Here is a 19,467-nt window from a genome sequence, read left to right as displayed (position 1 = left end):
ACTCTCTTTATTTCTAGTTCGATTATAAGGAATACTTTCAGTTTTTAATGGTTTGTTGTGACTCAAATTACAATGGATCAGTGATAGCTTTGAGTATGTTCTTTTCATGTATTAAGATTGTAAAATTAGGAAATCCTGTTGTTCACTATCGTCCCTTGGGCATGGTCGGATGATGGAATCCTCCCTAACTTTCACAAATCTCTCAAATTGGTTATGGGATTGGTAAATCCTATTGTTTGCTTTCTCTCATGGTCATGGTTTTGTGATGGAATCACTTCCAGTTCTCACACCTCTCATCCATTGAGAACTAGGTCAAAGGTAGTTCAGATTTGATTTTACTGAGATATCTTCCAATTTGATAGGATGGGACTCCGATTCCAATCATGTGACTTGAATCAAGCATAGATCTCCCTGATCTCTACAAGTGGATCCTTGGAAACTCTAGTTTCCCACCTTTGAATTTCTTTAGTTTTTCATTAAATATCTCACAATTACTCTCAAATATTCCAAATTTAGGTTTTCATCTTTTTCTAGTTCTTCTTTTAGTTACTTTCAGAAAACACAAGAGATTAGTCCTTATGGATTCGATCTCATTCTCACCGAGATTACTACTACATCGTAGCCCTATACTTAGGGTTGTGAACAAGTTTTTGGCGCCATTGCCAAGGATTGATGGCTGTGTTTTTTTGAGATTAACTAGTTTTAAAAGTAGGTTAAGATTAGGGTTTTTCTATTTTCTATTTTTAGATTAGGGTTTGTTTTTTGTTTTTAGAAACTTTCTAATTCTAGGATTAGAACTTTCCTAATAAGTTTTTAGAAACTAGTTTACTTTCTATTTTTATTTTTAGGAACTTTCTAATTTTAGAATTTCTGTTTTTAAAAACTAACTTGTTTTGTTTTATTTTGCAGGATTTAATTAGGAACTTCTAGTTTGGTAACTTCTTTCCAATTCTCTCTCTCTCTCTTTCTATTTCTAGATTTCTATTTCCTTTCTCTCTTTTAGGTTTAGGTTAGAATCTAAAATTGAGGGCTAAGATTGTTTCTTGCCTAAGTGGGTCCGTGACAACACTCAATGTATTTTGAGTGAAGGAGGATTGGTTGAGGGGTTATCTATCCATCACAGGATTAGACACCACTCGTGATCCTCAGAGTTAATTGAGGTTATGGCTGCAAATCAATCGGTCAATCAACCAGGAAGACAACCTCAACCTTGAGTTGAGAAAGTCCAGGATGAGAATGAGTTGCATCAAACATCTTGGCCTCGTACTTTATGAGATTATTTACAACCGGCGGGGGTGAGCACACCCTCATGCATGGTTTTTTTAAGAAAATACGGGACACATGGATATTAAGCCAGGGGTGATCCAACTCATTCGAAAATTCCATGGACTTGAATCTGAAAGTCCATATCTACACTTAAAAGCGTTTGATGAGATCATAACCACTTTATATTTTCCAAACGTGTCTGAGGACACGATCAGACTGAAACTCTTTCTGTTTTCTTTGAAAGAGAAAGCTAAGATGTGGTTGCATTCACTACGTCCCCGATCTATTGGCACATGGAATGACATGATAAGGGAGTTCATAAAGAAATTTCTTTCACATCATAAAACGAACACCCTTGGAAAGTCAATCATGAACTTTGCCCAAAATGAGGATGAAACATTCTTCCAATGTTGGGAGCAGTTCAAGGATCTTGTCAGTTCATGCCCATAACACGGTTTTGAAACATAGCATATTACACACTTCTTCTATGATGGACTGACATCTTCCATGCACCAATTGGTTGAGACAATGTGCAATGGGGAATTCATGAATAAAAATGTCGATGATGTGTGGGACTACTTGGATAGACTTGCTGAAAACGCACAATCATGGGACACTTACCCAAAATCAAGTACCACTTCTAGGCCCACTCAATCAAAGGAGAGGAGCAGATTATACCTTCTGAAAGAGGATGATGATATTAATGCTAAAGTGTCTAATCTCATAAGGAAATTCGAGGCCATGGAACTAAAGAAGGATAAGGTTAAGGAAACTGTTTGCGGTATTTGCTCTTGCAACGTTCACACAACTGAAAATTGTCCAACAATACCTGCCTTTCAAGAGGTGTTGAATGAGCAATCCAATGCCGTGAATGATTACCAAAGACCTTTCAATGGACCTACCTCTAATACATATAATCCTAATTGGAGAAGTCATCTAAACTTCAGGTGGAGGAATGGACAAACTGCTACCCCTTAAGGTTTCTTTAATCAAATTCCAAATCAAGTGAAACCTCAAGAAGAACTGGTTCAAAATTCTACACAAACTCAAGAGCTTACTCAAGCAATACGAGAACTTACAAATATATGTAAAAGATGGATTCACGTGTTACGGTTATAGATATGGGGATGTTTCCTGCTCAACCTCTCCCCAATCCTAAACTGCAATACGAGATAAGTGATCCAAGCTCTTCAAATTAGATGGAGCAAGCTAAATCTATAACCACTCTTAGGAGTGGGAAGACCATTGACAAAACTATTCCGGTTAGGGCTGAAAAGTCTAAGACCCAGAAGAGGACAACGATGATAGACCTAGCACTCCTCCACAAGAATTGGAACCGGAACTTCAAGGCAAGCCAATTGCCCCATTCCCCAATGGTTGGTTGCACCAAAACCTCTCTCCAACTCTCAGGACATTCTAGGAGTGTTGAAACAAGTAAAGGTCAATATTCTTCTACTTGATGTCGTAAAACAAATACCTTCAAATGCCAAATTTCTGAAAGACTTGTGTATAACTAAAAGACGGCAAATTATCAAAAAGAAAATCTTTTTAACTGAAAAAGTGAGTATCATCCTAAAGCAAGATGTGCCACAAAAATACAAAGATCCCGGTAGCTTAACCATTGCTTACGTAATTAAGAACTACCGGATTGAGCACGCACTTCTTGACTTAGGAGCAAGTGTAAATCTGATTCCTTACTCGGTCTATATACAGTTAGATTTGAGTGAATTGAAACTCACCTTAACCACATTACAACTTGCTGATCGCTCAGTTCGTATACCGAGAGGGGTAATTAAGGATGTGTTGGTCCAGGTTGATAGATTCTACTCCCTAGTAGATTTTATCGTCATGGATACGGATCCCATCAGTAACATGAGCACTCAAATTCTTATCATTCTTGGTTGCCCATTCCTTGCCGCTTCAAACGCAATCATTAATTGCAAGAATGGAGTTGTATGTCTTTTGGGAATATGACATTAGAGTTGAATATCTTTTTCAACACAAGCAAACAGTTAGAGGATGATGACGATTTTTATGACATTAACATGATTGACTTTTTCGTGGAAGATAGAACTTTGATGATCTTGTCCTCTGACCCTCTAGAGACGTGCTTGGCCCACTCCCATGATTTAGATGATGATATGATTAGGGAGATAGGTGTCATGCTTGATACTATGGTGGTACTTGAAGTTAACCTATGGAGGCCACAATTTGAGGAATTACCTCAAACTGATGTAGTGTCTTTACCGTCTAGCCTCAAGGCACTGAAGTTTAACCTAAAACCTTTGCCCTTTGAATTGAAATATGTCTATTTCGGTCAAGAGAAGACATACCCGGTGGTGATTTTTGCCCACCTTGAGCAAGAACAGGAGAGTATGCTCATCTCTACTCTTATTGAGCATAAGAGAGACCTTGGATGGTCGATTGTGGACCTCAAGGGAATTGACCCTTAGATTTATACTTACCGCATTTATCTTAAGGATAATGCGAAGACCTTTCAGCAATCACAATGTAGACTAAATACAAACATGAAGGAAGTGGTTAAAGCCGAGGTTCTTAAACTATTGGATGTGAGTATCATATACCCGATATCCGATAGTTAATGGGTGAGTCCAACTCAGGTTATTCCCAAGAAGTCTGGAATCACCATCGTAGCCAATGTCAACAATGAACTCATGCTAACTAGAGTTACTACTAGTTAAAGAATGTGCATTACTATAGGAAATTGAATACTGTCACAAGGAAGGACCACTTTCCTTTACCTTTCATCAATTAAATTTTGCAAAGGCTAGTTGGTCATTCCTATTATTTTTTCCTTGACAGGTATTCGGGCTATAACTAGATAGCGATAGCCCCTGAAGATCAGAAAAAGACCACGTTCACATGTCCTTTTGGCACCTTTGCTTACCGAAGGATGCCATTCGGACTATGTAATGCCCCCGCCACTTTTCGGCGATGTATGATGAGTATTTTTTCTGACATGGTGGGGCAATATTTAGAGGTCTTCATGGATGACTTCTCTGTCTTTGGTGCATCTTTCAGTGATTGCTAGAGAATCTTAAATGTGTGTTGAAAAGATGTGAAAAAAAGAATTTGGTACTCAATTGGGAGAAGTGTCATTTCATGGTTCGTTAGGGAATTATTTTTGGACACATCATCTCGCTCAAGGGAATTGAGGTAGATAAAGCGAAAATTGATCTTATCCTTACCCTACCTCCACCCAAGAACATACGAGACGTGCGATCCTTCTTAGGACACGTAAGTTTTTACAGGAGATTCATGAAGGACTGTAGCTATCTCTCTCATCCTTTATGTAATCTACTTCAAAAGGATGCACCATTTGAGTGGACTGAGTAATGCCAAAAAGCTTTTATTAAGCTCAAGGGCATGTTAATCACTATACCTATCATGCAACCACCTGATTGAAGCCTTCCTTTTGAACTTATGTGTGACGCGTCTGACTATGCTCTTGGGGCGGTCTTAGGCCAGAGAAAAGATAAGAAGCCCTATGTTATTCATTATGCAAGTAGAACTCTAAATCCTGCCCAAGTGAACTATTCTACTATAAAAAGGAAATCTGAGCCGTAGTGTTCATTTTGAAAAAATTTGGGTCCTATTTGATCGGATTCAAGATCGTCATTTACATAGATCATGCGACACTCAAGTATCGTCTTTCTAAGAATGATGCTAAGCCCCGACTGATAAGATGGATCATCCTACTCTAAGAATTTGATCTAGAAATAAAAGATAAAAAAGGGAGTAGAGAACATAGTGGCTGACCATCTTTTCTACCTTAATCTCTCTAATTCCCTTGAGTCGACACATAAATAACATGTTCCCTAACGAATAATTATTCAAAGTCTCTCATTTACCTTAGTTTGTTGACATTGCTAATTATCTTGCCATAGGTTTCATGCCTACACATTGGACTACGTAAGATAAGGAAAAAATTCTTCGTCGAGGTTCGTAAGTTCTTCTAGGATGATTCATATTTGTTTAAATATTGCCCAAACCAAATCTTAAGGAGATGTGTGCCAGACAATGAACAACAAAGTGTCATCTCCTTCTTTCACTCTCAGGCCTGTGGTGGTCACTTTTCTGCTAAAAAGACCACGATCAAGATTCTACAGTGTGGCTTTTACTAGCCCACTACGTTCAGAGACACTCATGAGTTTTGTAAAGCTCGTGAGCATTGTCAGAAGTTGGGAGCATTGTTCTGTCGAAAAATGATGCCTCTTAAACCCATTCTGATCATTGAAGCAATGATTACTAGGTCATTGATTTCATGGACCATTCCCCCAATCTTTTAGAAATTTATATATTTTACTCGCCGTAGACTATGTCACTAAATGGGTCAAAGCGATTCCGTGCCGGAACAATGACCATCAAATGGTCATTAAATTCTTAAAAGAAAACATCCTTTCTTGGTTCAGAACACCTCAATCCATCATTAGTGATGGGGGCTCACATTTTTGTAATAGGCCATTCGCGAACCTAATGAAGAAATATGGCATTTCTCACAAGGTGAGCACTCCCTACCACCCACAAACAAGTGGACAAGCTAAGATTTTCAATAGAAAAATTAAACATATCTTGGAAAAGATGGTTAACCCTGACTATAAGAATTGGTCAATCTGATTGACCGATGCCATATGGGCTTACCATACCGCATTTAAGACCCCTATAGGAATGTGTTCCTTTAGACTTGTCTATGGGAAGGCTTGTCACTTGCTTGTGGAATTGGAACATAGAGCCTACTGGGCGATTAAAAATTTAAATTTCAATCTAGACAATGCTGGCTTGCTACATAAACTTTAATTGAATGAACTCGAAGAAATTCAGAATGATGCGTACGAGAACTCGAGAATTTACAAAGACAAAATGAAGGTGTTTCATGACCAACATATTCTTCGAAAATCATTCACATCAGGCCAAAAGGTCCTCTTGTACAATTCTCGATTACATCTCTTTCTAGGTAAACTCCAATCTCATTGGACCGACCCTTTCACTATTTTTAATGTTTATCCTCATAGGGCTGTCGAGATTTAGAATCCCAACAATGGCAATGAGTTTAAAGTAAATGGACATCGATTAAAGGCATTTGTTGAGAAATTTGATTCAGAGGACATGTCAATACCTCTGAATGATCCTGTTTACCAGGATTGATCTCCTAGTCTGACAAAGGTACAGTTAGGTTTATTGCTTTCATGTTATGTTTAGGATAGTCAGCTTTATGTTGTTTAAGATAGTTTGCTTTCCGTTTGTTTTAGGATAGTTTTTTTTAATTGATTAACTCTTGTGCTGACCACCTTCATACTGAGATCCGTCGAAAAAAGCCTCCAAATCTCTTCATCAGGTACTATCTTTCTATCACCTCTCTTTCAATTACGTTGTTCTTTTACAAATCATGCTTATTTCTTTACATTGAGGACAATGTAGATTTTAGGTTGGGGATGGGAGATTAGGTAAACTAATCAGTGTTTTATCAGTTTTGAGCAAATTTTGTAAAATTTTTAAAAAATTAAAAAAAATTTAATGTTTATCTATTCAGAAAGCAATAAGTTGTGTAGTTAAGATTGTTTTAAGTATGATGATAAGATAGAAATCAAAATTTGAATTGTTGGAATTGGAGCAACTAAGTAACCTATCACTTATGGTTCTTACACTCAATTAATTAGGAGGATGTTTAAATATTATGATTATTCAAATTGCTTCTGTGAATAGTGCTAGATTTTCTAATTGTTAGTATGGTGATCATTGAAAGATATTGAGAACCAAGTCTGGAGAATTTTATCCACCTTAAAAGAAGAAAGAACCAGTTAAAAAATAGGAGATCGACAAAGAGGTCATAAAGAATGAAGAATGATGACATCTTTGAGGGGAATGAAAAATGTCTTTAAAAAGGATGTACTGTCTAAAGAAGAGAAATAAATACAAATGACCATCGATATAAAATAAAAAATTGAAAAAAGAAGGAAAAGGAGGTAAGTTCGGAGTCAGTAATTGCGCGGATTGCGTAAATTTGAGACGGTTTCCAAAAATTTCTAACTCGGTGTGAAAGTCTAAGGCCTAAAACTATAAATAGGGGTCCCTAGGGCATCCCTAAGCATCATCTAGGGTTGGAGGAGTGGAATAAAAGCGTGGAGAAGCCGTCGCCAGGAGCGTTTCTTCCCTTAGTTGTTTTTATGCTTTTCTTAAGAGATTCTAGTTCAATCATGTCCATGATTGGCTAAACCCCTTAGCTAAGGCTAAGAGGTGAAGTTTGTAGCAAGATGGGATGTTTCTATTGCTTTGATTCAAGTTTATATTGAACTCTTCTTTATTCTAGTTCGATTATAAGGAATACTTTCAATTTTTAATGGTTTGTTGTGACTCAAATTACAATGGATCTGTGATAGCTTTGAGTATATTCTTTTTATGTATGGAGATTGTGAATTTAAGAAATCCTGTTGTTCACCATCATCCCTTGGGCATGGTCGGATGATGGAATCCTCCCTAACTTTCACAAATCTCTCAAATTGGTTATGGGATTGGTAAATCCTATTGTTTGCCTTGTCTCATGGGCATGGTTTTGTGATGGAATCACTTCCAGTTTTCACACCTCTCATCCATTGAGAACTAAGTCAAAGGAAGTTCAGATTTAATTTTACTGAGATATCTTCCAATTGGATAGGATGGGACTCCGATTCTAATCGTGTGACTTGAATCAAGCATAGATCTCCTTGATCTCTCTAAGTGGATCCTTGGAAACCCTAGTTTCCCACCTTTTAAATTTCTTTAGTTTTTCATTAAATCTCTCACAATTACTCTCAAATATTTCAGATTTAGGTTTTCATCTTTTTGTAGTTCTTCTTCTAGTTGCTTTTAGAAAACACACGAGATTAGTCCCTGTAGATTCGATCTCGGTCTCACCGAGATTATTACTACATCGCAGCCCTACACTTGGGGTTGTGAACACCTTGTGGTGAATGCTTTATTTTTTTGGTGGTGGATGTTATTTATTTCGTTATTATGGTAAATGTTGTAATTATTTTATATTCTCTTAATAGTTTAAAAGATTAATTTTAAAGATATTCATGAAATAAGGTTGTCCTGCCTAATATTGTAGGTGAAGGTTATCCTACGAATTATTTAGAATCAAGGTTTCAATACTTAGGTGATTGAGATTTTGTATTCTTTATATATTTTGTTTTTATTTTGATTATTTGACATTGTCCTATTCACCCCCCTCTAAGTCATCGCTAGCTCTCCCTTTCAAGGTTGATTGGTCTTGCTACTTGGACTAGCCTCCAGGTTGCTCTTGCATATAAGCTCAATGATGAAATTAATCACTTCTTAGCCTTTGATGGAGGTTCGGGGTTGATATTTAATGTCGAACTCCCTAAGCTTGACCTCCCATTTTGTAAGTCTTCCCGATACCTTAAGTTTCTAGAGTTCCTGGTGGAGAGGTTGGTTGGTCGGAACTACGATGGTATAGGCCTGGAAGTAAGGTCGTAAGCAACGAGATGAGATGATCAAGGCCAAGGTGAGCTTCTCGATGTCTGGATACTTGGTCTCTATCGGGACCAGGGCTTTGCTAACGTAGTACACTAGTAGTTGTTTCCTTTCTTGCTTTTGGATAAGGGCTGAGCTAACTGCTGCTGTTGAAACTACTAAGTATAGCAGTAGCGACTCTCCTTGCTTGGACTTTGAAAGTTTGTGGTGGAGATCCTAAGTATTACTTGAGCTATAGGAAGGCGAGCTCACATTCTTCTGTCCACTCTATCTTTTGCTTTCCTTTCAATTGCTTGAAAAAGGGGAGACATTTATTGGTGGCTCAGAAGAAAAAATGGTTGAGGGCGGCTATTCTCCCTGTGAGGCATTAAATCTTTTTCATCGTCTTGGGCAAGCTCATGTTTAAGAGAGCTTGAATTTTATCAAGGTTTGCCTTTATCCCCCTTTAGCTAACCAGAAAGTCGAGGAACATTTCTGAGCTGACCCCGAAGGCGCACTTGCTCAGATTTAATTTCATCAGGTACCTTCGCAAGATTACGAACATCTTCTTGAGGTTGGTGATGTGAATTGTAGATTTGATGCTTTTGTCGAGCATATCGTCAACGTTGACCTCCATAGAATGTCCTATCTTCTTAGAGAATATTTGGTTTACGAGCATTGGTATGTGGCCCCAACATTCTTTAGCCTGAAAGGCATGACCTTATAGCAGTAGAGTCCTTTGTTGGTGACAAATGTCTTCTTCTTCTTGTTGTAGGGATGCATGGAGATCTAATTATATCCCGAGTAAGCATCCATGAAGTTTAGGAGTTTGTGCCCGGCTGTTTGATCTACAAAAGAGAGAAATTATCCTTAGGGCAAGCTTTGTTCAGGTTGGTGTAATCAATTCAAACATGTTACTTCCCAGTGAACTTTCTTATTAGGATGACGTTGGCGATCTAGTCAGGGTAGTAGATTTCTTCGATGAAATTGGCTTCAAGGAGTTTGCCAACCTCTTCCCCAATTATTACATACTGTTCTGGCTTGAACACTCATCAATTCTGCCTTACTGGTCGGTGGTCTGGGTCGACATTCAATTTGTGGACTATTACTTTTGGACTGATGTCGGGCATGTCCTGATGGGACCAAGCGAATACATCGACATGTTGTGGGAGGAGATTCGTGATTTCATTCCGCAAAGCTAGAATCAGTGATGAGCTAATTTGCACTGTCCTGGTCGGGTTAAATCGTCGAGTGGGATATTGACAAGATCCTCCACTGGACACCCTTTATCCATCGAGTCCTCTCGAGGATCCAGGGAGGTGATGGCCATTACTTGGTGCTGTGTTTTCAACGGCATGTAATAACATTGTCGAGCTTCTTGCTGATCTCCTCTGATGTGCCCAATTCCATGCTCGGTTGAAAATTTCATCGCGAGAAGGTATTCTGATACCACTGTTCGTAGAGTGTTAAGGGAAGGTCGTCCGAGGATGACATTGTAGACAAAGGGGCAGTCGACTACCAAGAAGTCAATCATGGTCATTGTTTGGTTCTGTCCTTCTCCTGCCATGATGGGGAGCTATATGGATCCTTCGAATGTGACTTTATCCCCTGTAAACCTGAGTATGGGAGTTTTGACAGGTCAGAGTCAGGACCTCTTGACTCCCATCTTGTCGAGGGCTTCAAAAAAGAGGATATCAGTCGAGCTGCTGGTGTCCACCAATATTCAAAATATCTTGCGGTTAGCTATAGTCATGGTCACCACTAACGCATCATCGTAGGGGTGGTGGACACCTCGGGCGTCCTCTTCAGTGAAGGTCAACTCATAAGATGCTACTTCCTATTCCTTCAGAGGCCTGTTGGTGACGTGGATTTGATGCTCTGAGCTACAATGCTTGATACTTCGGGCATGGGCTCTTCATGCTTGGTTCAAATCTCCTCCTCCAGTGGGCTCACTGAAGGTGGTCCGAATTTCTCTGGTAGCTTTGTTGCTGATGGTGTAATGTCTCGAAAAAATTCATACAAAGACCCGAGTACCACCTCAGGCAGAACCACCTAAGGATCGTATCCTGTTATAATTAAGGCGAAAAGTGGTTAAGTGCTAAACTAAATATTCGGTGGATTTAGCTCGAACCACCATTTCCACAAATAACAAGACCCAAAACCATTAATACCACTGAATCAATACTAAATAAAGACCTATGTGAAATCCCAAGAGCCTGTCGCTCTCGGGAGTACATTGAAACTCTATGTTAGACCTAGACCACACGTTGAGAATCTGATGACTGCAAAACTATAGGGTGATGTCCATCTTACTGGGCTTGACAATCATCATGGAATCGAGCCCAGATAGTATCCAGAAATGCACAACTTGAGCCCTGAGTAAAGTGTGTGAAAAATGCAAATATCTTTAGAAAATGTAATAAAACTTAAGTGAATTGGGCCGTTCACTCACACGCGAATTAAGGATTTCGGACTATCAGTTTCTTACCAAACTTCACCCATGGGAAAAGAAAATTTCCCTGCTCATATCCGTATACTTGTGGCCCTGATCGAGTAATTTCGACCGTTGATCTAACACAGGTCCTCCACGGTCGATCGGCCTATCCAATCGCACCGAAATCACATCCTGGCATAAATCCATTGTTAGGAACCTTACCCTATGACGTAGGTGAGTTATGGGCCTCCCTATATGCCCTGTTTGTCAAAAACAATCGCCCTTTGGATATAACCTAAGATACCAGGGCCCTGGGGACATTTGCATCACTTCTGGGCCTATATATAGCCCTTAAACCACCCCATCTCTCTCCCATACGAATTTCCCCAAACCCTAGGAGAGAAGAGAGAAAAGAAAGGAAAAGAGGAAGGAGAGGAGAAATCTTTGGAGATTGCTGCAGTGGTTCTCTCCCACTACTCCACGTACTGATTCACCTCCCCACTTCGCTACACAATCATTTTCGACTACGATTTCGGTAAGAAAACCTAACCCTAGTATCGTTGTAAAGATCTAGATTGAGTAATCGATAAACTAGCTAACCTATTTCATGATTTAGGTACCTGCCATTCTGTTTTCGGGAACGTAGAATTTGAACTGCGTCCGAATCAAGTATTTCGACGAAAGGTGCGGACTATAAACGTTTAGGTTATGGTTTTCAATGCTTTCAATGTCAGCTAATGATTTATGTTTGACGTGATTGCTGCCATACGATCTTAGTTACGCCATTTTCGATATAATATATGTATGAACTATGTAGAACGAAATATGCATCCTATGTGTTTGTAGAAATGTTTGAATAAATATGTAAACGTGATTTGTGCTTGCCATGACTGTCAATCTAGGATTCATGTTTGTCATATGCATGATAACCTCTTTGTATAAGGATTTGCTAAAATATATGTTGTAACTAACCTAATCAATATATTTTGTGAAGCGTAGCTTAAGTGTTTGATAAATTGTCTGAATGAGAAAATGTTGATGATTTGTATTTAATAAGGGTATTGAAATATGATTCTCAATTACCTTATTCACATGTATAGTTTCCTTCATGTAATCTTATTTGCGTTTATGCGATTTATGGATAAAATGCAAGTGCTAGGTAATATGATCAATGTGTGAGATGAAATGTTCAAATGATGAATTTATTTGGATTATTTGCTAAATGCTGAGACTATTATTACATGTGCTTACTTACTGCATCTAAGTAAGATTGGGGCTACGACATAGCCCAGGAAATCAGTAACAGTCCCCGTTTAGGTGGGCGAATTAGTTTCATCACATTGGATATATTCGACGAATCCGTGTCGCACGACGATGGTCGATAGTGGTTAGGCCACAAGGGGTGCTTACCCACTTCATGTCGATTAAGTCAACGTATGCTCGTGCCAATCGAACTTACCAAACAAACCGGTTGGCCTATTGTGTATTTACCATGTGTGGATATCATTGCTTGAATCTAAGGTACCACTTACCAATGTAAAACCCGTTTCAACTATGGTACTACGATCCGCTAAGACTCCTGAGCCGGGCAAGGTGGTATGGGACCCGTGGTCGAGCTGTCTGTAAGTGCTATAGTTTTATGCTCCTTTGGTTGTCAAATTTTGTGGTGCCAAAACATCAATCTATGTCTTGTGTAGCTCATTGGTATATATGATCAAGACATTGCATCATCTCTCTAAACACATTGCTTCAAGTCAAGAATGAAGATTTACTTCAAACCATTTCAAGAAATGCAAGTACAAGCTACAACAAAAGAAGTGATCTTGTTCAAAGACTCAAGTTCATGTACAACTCGAAATGAAGTGTAATTCAAGCTCTAAAAGATCTCAAGTTCAATGCTACATGAAGTATAGAGATCCCAAGTTTTACAATCTTCAAAGGTCAACTATCTTATGAAGATTCAATGTCCATTCTTCACATTTGAGGTATGAATGACCTTAAATTGACCTTAGGGTAGGTCATTTTGTTTACATAATTCAAATTGAATCTTTTTATAAGTGTTTAAACTGTTCTAAGACTAGTCCTGGACCCTGTTCGGCTAGTCCTAGCACTGGCTCGACCAGTCCAAGAAATTCCAAGACCAGTCCTGAGTTGTGGTAATTTTTTAGAATTTTTTGGTTGAGCTACGACCAGTCTTGGAATCTTCTCGACTGGTTATGCGAACAGTACACGACTCGTCCTACGACCAGTTTTAGTTCTACAACTCAAACTCCATCAACCATTCTTGGTACCCATGACCAATCGTGGGTTGGTCACGACTAGTCGTGAAGGGCTCACGACCAGTCGTGGACACCCTACGACCAGTCGTGGAACGGTCTAATCCGATTGCGCTCAAAATTTTAAAATGTTGTTGGTCCTACGACCAGTCATAGTGTCCATAGGACCAGTCGTAGATGCGATTTCTGAAACTATAAATAGATGATGAATTTCAGAGTTTGATAACTCAATTCAAGTAAAATCAAGGCATCACTCTGAGATAAGTTTGTGTTCATTTTAAGCTATATTGTGCATATTTAATATTCTCTTTTGTTAGCTTTATTGATTTGATTTTGTTTCTATATTCCAATCTGAATTGAAAAGAGGAATTGTTGTATTCCTTCTTCTTGGAATCAAAATCAAATATAGCTAGCCCATCTGGTTTAATTTAAAATCAATTAGAACTTAGAACCATTTCAAAGTGAGTATTGGACATTGAACTTCTATATTCGAACTTCTACTCCGATTGGTTCTACCGGGCTACTACAAAAGGAAAAATCCAGGTATTTTACATTTGTGTAAATCTTTTATTGTATTGGTTTGTTTTGAGATTGAGCCAGAAAAGTCTCATTGTGTTGGTTATCTGAGGAGAGCTAGAAAACTCAGAAGTGGGGTTTTTTGAAATGTGTAAGCCCATTTGAAAGACATAATTGTGAAGGTTTTAGGTGAACCTAAGAAACCTATTTTCATAGTGAACGCTGATATCCACTGAGTGAGGATGTTACGAGTAGAGTAGCAAGTTGTGTGGCTGTTGTTTAACAGTTGGTGAACACACAGGTGAACCACTATAACTCTTTGTATTTTATGGATGTGTGATTTATTTTTCTTATCTTTTATCATTCAAGTTTGTGGGATGTATGTGTGGATGTGAATGTTGTAATATTTACATTTCAAGCATTGTGGGGAATGTTGTAATAGTTTAGAATTTCATTTCTTGCTATTTCCTTTCAGTTTGAGTTTTTGATATTCAAATTGTTCTAGTAAGATTGTCCTACCATAAACCCTTGGTTTTTATGGTGCAAGGTTGTCCTTAGAACAACATTGGTATTAACCTCTCTATTTTAGAATTTGAAGTTTGCTTTACACTTCTATATTATGATTGGTTTAAAGTACTATCTTTACTTTATTCATATTAATTCTGCTGTTAAAGTTTTAATTTGGCATAGTCCTATTCACCCCCCCAGGACATATAGCTAGGCCTTTTCACTGTCGGCCTACGCTGGAGTGACGAGACTCCCCGTAGTGACCAGTGAGCAACCCAGACTCGTGAGCTAGGCATGATGGTATGGGACACCGTGTTCAAGCTATCGGCCTACGCTGAGGTGACGAGCCTCCCCGTAGTGACCGCAAGTATAAACTTTGAACTTCCCTATCGACTGCTTTTCATTAGGGGTAATGCCCTACGACTTGCCTATCGTATGTGATTAACTAGGATTGACGACCCTAGATAGATCCTTCAGTTTGGGTTAATGATATGAAGGGAGGTACCTTAGCTTCTCGAACCTGCTGTATGAATAAGCTTAATTAAGTACTCGGGTAACACGGCCATGCATCGCATTAGTTAGGATGTGCTTTTGGCGAGGAAGGTGCACTTTAGGGAGTGTTGTCATATGCGAACTTAGATGTCGGAGTCGCTTGTGAGGGAGCTTTGTGCGAGGGCATACATCATTACCTGCACGCCATTCCTGCATTAACAAGAGTAGCTAGGAAGTGATTGTTGTATTGCTTTATCATTACTGCTTGTTTGACTTGATAACATATTAACCTTTGCCATATTGTAACGCCCTGAAATTCGGGGGTCGAGCATAACTCAGCTCCCGAGTTCCAAAACATCACTTATGTAACACATTTAATGATGAATGTATGTTGACTGTATTAGTGCATAAAACATGGAATAGATTAAGCCAAAACACAGATATGATTCAGGGATAAGTTAATAAAGCAAGCGGAAGACTTATAGTAAAATATGTGTACAAGTGTAAATCCCTGAATTACATATACAACCAGATCGTGTAAAAGTGTTAATTAACAAAATTATAAGTATCAAATTACATCAGTTCAGTCCCCAGAAATATCCCAGAAATCCCACGCATCAGACCGAGGCTCGCTAGAACCCGTCTGAAAACTGCATATAGGAGAAGGCAGCCTCGTCGTCATCCAGCTCCCGCTCTGCCTCAGACGTCGCATCCACATCTGCAACATCAGGGCCTAAGACAGAGTCTGGTGGGTGTGTAACACCGCCCCAGAAACGTGGGAGTGAGTGATCAACTCAATGGAACAAAAAGGCACTGGTTAACATGTTATCAGTTCAATCAAACAGTAATGATAAAGCAGGACAATTAAATAAATCCTAAGTACTCTTATTAATGCAAGTATGAATGCGGTATGATGCGTGCCCTCACGCATACACCCTCAGCGTCTTCATCTTACGTTACACATGACATCGCCTCAAAGTGCGCCACATCTACAAAGCACATGCAAATGCGGTGCATGGATATGATTACCAAGTTGTTATTAGTCCATTTCACACAATAGGATTGGGAAGCTAAGATACCTTCCTCATATCACCATCCAAACAGTGATCCATACTAGGGTCATCAATCCTAGATATCTCATACGATCATATAGTTGAGGTCGTGGTAAAGGGCTCGTCACCAATCAATGCACGCCTTTCATGCCCTTACTACCACAGATCGGCTCGTCACCTCCTTGCGGTATCCAGGTATGCTCGAGGTCACTACAAAAGGCTCGTCACCAATCAATGTAGGCTGACAGCACGAATATAGTGTCCCATACCACCATAATCGGCTCACGAGTTTAGTTGCTCACTGGTCACTACGGGGAGGCTCGTCACCCCAGCGTAGGCCGACAGCTCGACCACGGTGTCCCATACCACCATGTCCGGCTCATGAGTCTTAGCGGATCGAGTACCATAGTTAATAGGATTTCACTGGTAAGTTCGGTACCCTATATTCAAGCAGTAGCGTCCATACATGGTTAACATACATCGGACAATCGGGTTACTTGACGAACTCGACTAGCACGAGCGCACGTTGAATTGAACGACATAGAGTGCACAAACACTCCGCGTGGCCAAACCACTGCCGCCAACTCTAATACGGCTCGGGTTCGTCTAATACGTCCTACGTGGCGAAAGCAATCTCAACCACGCATATAGGGTCAATTACCGATCTCCTGGACTAAGGCATAGTCCCAAATATCCTACACTACGACAGATACTCATATGGAATGTAAAACAGTAATGAAACAATAACTCAAATCATGTTACATACACATCTGAAGAATATCAACTTAACATAAATGTAAGCATAGGAGATGCTTGAATTTAAAGAACTTGAAAGATAACTGCATAAAGGAAAACATGCGCATCCATAGGAGTATTGAGAATCACTTCTCAACGCCCACGCTTAGTGTAATCAGTTACACTTAGATCATTCATGCATTTCTACAAACACTTAGCATATAAGGAACAACATATATGACGTATGTTGGAATACATGCACTTAGACAATTCCTTTTACCAAGGAGTTGTCATACATGCATCTAGCATACATACATGACAAATAATCATGGCAAACACAAGTGCGTATTTTATACGTATACGGTACTTTATAAATACACTTAGAATACACAAATCTCAATATAGCACATGCATATCAGGAAAGCAATGTAAACATAACATTTGACATGTGAAATCTCATCCATAACAAGAATAAACCACTAACTGGGATTGAAAGCCTTGAAAACCATAACCTATACACTTAAAGTCCGCACCTTAAGCGAAGAAAGAACCGCCGAGCTGATTTAGACGAGTTGTCTTCGTCAACGGCGCTAGAATACCCTAAAATAAGGATAGAAATGAGATACAACAACACCAAGTCTAATCTAAGCTCTAACACAGGTTAGGGTTAGGTTAACTTACCCCAAAAGAACTCAGAATCGTCAGAGGAACGATTCAAAGTAAAGGTTCAAAGGTGAAGAAGAACAAGGAAGAATCAAGATGAATCACCAACCAATCTCTCTCACTAACTCTCTCTTTTCCACTCTCTTTCCAAGCTAGGGTTAGAGAAAATTCGTATGAAAATGAGAGCTAGGGTTTAAGGACTATATATAGGCCTTAAAATGATGGAAATAACCCCCTGGTCAAGGTATACTTAGGTTATAACCAAAGCACACCTTTCTCGATCCAACGAAGCACTTCTGGTGGGCCTATAACCACGAAAGGTCGGACTTAAGCTCCTTGACCATGGATCTAGGTCAAGCAGAGTTTTCATACCGACCGGCTCTTCAGATCAGCCGTGGCGGACCACACTCAATTCAACGGTCACGGAAACTCGATCAGGTCCACAAGCACTAGGATATGCCTGGGCCAACTATCCTGATCAGAGGGTGAAATTGGGTCAGAATCCAACGGTCAGATAGCTTAAAATCGTCGCGCAAGCGACACGACTCAGATTTCAATAAAAGCTTAATAAATTCCAACCGTTCTCACACTCTTCACTCCGAGCTCAACCAAATCGACCCAGAACATCAGATCGACTTGATTTTCGAGGTGAAGATCAAGCCCAACTCGGTGACCGCAACAGCCTAAGATCATCGCTATCGGACTTTCGACGCGTGGTCCAGATCCGATCCAGATCTTCCAAAAATTCCCCAGAACAACTGGATTTAGCGATGGATCCTAGATTTCAGAGTAACGTAGCGCTCACTAATCTACACGTTTAGAGCCATGCAGATACAATTTAAAGTGATTGATGCGAATTTCACAAGCAATCGAGTAAAGTGCTAATTACCCCAAAACAACTACTTAAGGAAAGATTAGAACAGAAAATTCCAAGGTCGTTACATGGAACCATGGTTTTGGATCACTCACTCCCACCCTAGGACAGTGTTTTAAAACACCAACCAGACTCTGTTGTAGATACAGGTGATGGGGAAGTCTATACAACGGGTTGAGACTTCATAGATGAGGAGGAAAAATTCTCTTACGTTCAGCTCTCAGGTAGGTCTATGTAGACCTCATGCTGATTCGACGGGATTGCGGGGATATATGGATTAGTTGGACACTTTACATTTTGATATTTTGTTTATTTTGAAACAATACATGTATATATTCAGCCCGGTTACATAATCATACTTTGGAGGTTGTGAAACACTTACTTGTTCAAATATATATGTTTCAGTCTTGCGCTTGCTTAATTTAATTATATATGGAGTATGATATGTTGTTTTGGTATAATCCTACTCATGTTTAACTCATTAATATGGATGAAATCTGAACATTATTATCTATGTTGCATAAGTGATGTGCTAGATCTCAGGAGTAAAGCTTTGCTTGACCCTCGAAATTCAGGGCGTTAGAGATGGGCTATTCATTTTTCCGATCTACCCGTTCTTCCCTCCTACTAACATACTCTCGCAAATGCCCATTTCGGATGAGGGCTTTAATTTTTTCTTTGAGATTGAAGCCGTCGCTAGAGGAGTGTCTGTGATCGTGGTGGAAGTGGCAATACTTCCGTTTGTCTTACTTATCTGCATCGAACTTCATCCAGTTTAGCCACTTGAGGAGTCGTTTGTCCTGAACTTCTATGAGAACTTGCTCGGGCATTGTGTTAAGGGCAGTGTAGGAGCTAAACCTGCATTCGGGTTGCCTATTTGAGCATTGACCTCTAGTTAAATCGTCGTCCCTTCTCCGTTTATTTCCAATGGCCAACACTTGTTCTTTCTTGGGTCCTTTCTCCTTGGTCAAGCTACCCTTGTTCTGAGCAGCTTTTCGCGAGCTAAAAAGCTCCTCAACATTTGAGTATTTTTTAGCTCGGTTAAGGAGGTCGGCCAATGTTGTTGGCGGGTTCTTCCCAAATGAGAAGAGGAACCTCCCTTCCCTCAGGTCCGCCATCATGGCGGCTAAGGTGATCTAATCTGAATAGTCGTTAATTTATATTGCTTCCAAGTTAAAG

General features: G+C 39.5%; 1 non-coding gene across 1 annotated transcript; it reads right to left on the bottom strand.

The window, feature by feature from the left end:
* Positions 1–1,617: 1,617 nt before the first annotated feature.
* On the bottom strand, positions 1,618–1,724 carry LOC131247733 (small nucleolar RNA R71). Its single transcript, XR_009172004.1, has one exon. It is a non-coding gene; the product is annotated as a small nucleolar RNA R71 (small nucleolar RNA).
* Between the last annotated feature and the right edge of the window lie 17,743 nt (positions 1,725–19,467).

The sequence above is a fragment of the Magnolia sinica genome, chromosome 5, assembly GCF_029962835.1.
Source record: "Magnolia sinica isolate HGM2019 chromosome 5, MsV1, whole genome shotgun sequence".
Taxonomy (NCBI): domain Eukaryota; kingdom Viridiplantae; phylum Streptophyta; class Magnoliopsida; order Magnoliales; family Magnoliaceae; genus Magnolia; species Magnolia sinica.
The sequence above is the reverse complement of the archived record's forward strand: the minus strand, read 5'-3'. Positions and strand labels throughout refer to the sequence as shown.